The sequence below is a fragment of the Drosophila teissieri genome, chromosome 4, assembly GCF_016746235.2.
Source record: "Drosophila teissieri strain GT53w chromosome 4, Prin_Dtei_1.1, whole genome shotgun sequence".
In the NCBI taxonomy this organism is placed as follows: Eukaryota; Metazoa; Arthropoda; class Insecta; order Diptera; family Drosophilidae; genus Drosophila; species Drosophila teissieri.
Window position 1 is genome coordinate 1313711 of NC_053033.1, and position 822 is coordinate 1314532.

Genomic DNA, 822 nt, shown 5'->3' on the forward strand with positions numbered 1-822 from the left:
TTTTGTACTGCTACTGGGCGAGCTATAATCACAAACATCTATTTTGGAAAATGCGTTAGGTATTTAGGTATGTGATACAAAATACAAAATTCTGTTATTTACCGTTTGCGAAGTAATCGCCCATAAGGTGTCACACACTAAACATTCATCTCACTGCCAAACAATATAAAACAAGAAAATATAAAAGAAAGCAGAGAACGTACCCAACGTGTCGCACGGAACCATAAAATACATTTTTCAATTCATTTCAAATTAGTATAAGAATTATATAACTAATTTGGGAAAACAAAAAGTTTATTTTTGTTTTAGTAATTATTATTATTATTATATTTAGATATGCCCTCTTAAATTGTAAAAAAAAATTGCGAAGTGTGTTAGTTAGTTTGGTTACTCTTATTTAGCGGCTTAAAGAGAATGTTACCGACCCTAAATCATTTTTTAATAAGGATCTTTTACCTGAAACGATGCCAAGGGGTATCTAAAATTTGGCTAAAGCTTTGCTCATTTTTCTATATTGGTCTTTTTGTAAATTTTTCTTTAAAAATATGTATTTTTACCATTAATAAAATAATTTTCTTTAAATGCTTTAGTAAATGCATATGATACAAAATTTGGCTTTTAAATTATTATTTTAATTTATTATTCCATTTAAATTAAACAAGTTATTAAAGATACGTATGAGTCACAAAAGGCTTTCATTGAGTCCCCACCAAAAGCATGGTATGAAAACGATTTGAATTCGGAGCTTTACGTGAATGTATTTAAAAGTAGCTTTCATTTCATATATCGCTTTTCTTTTGAAAACAATTATAAATATTTTTA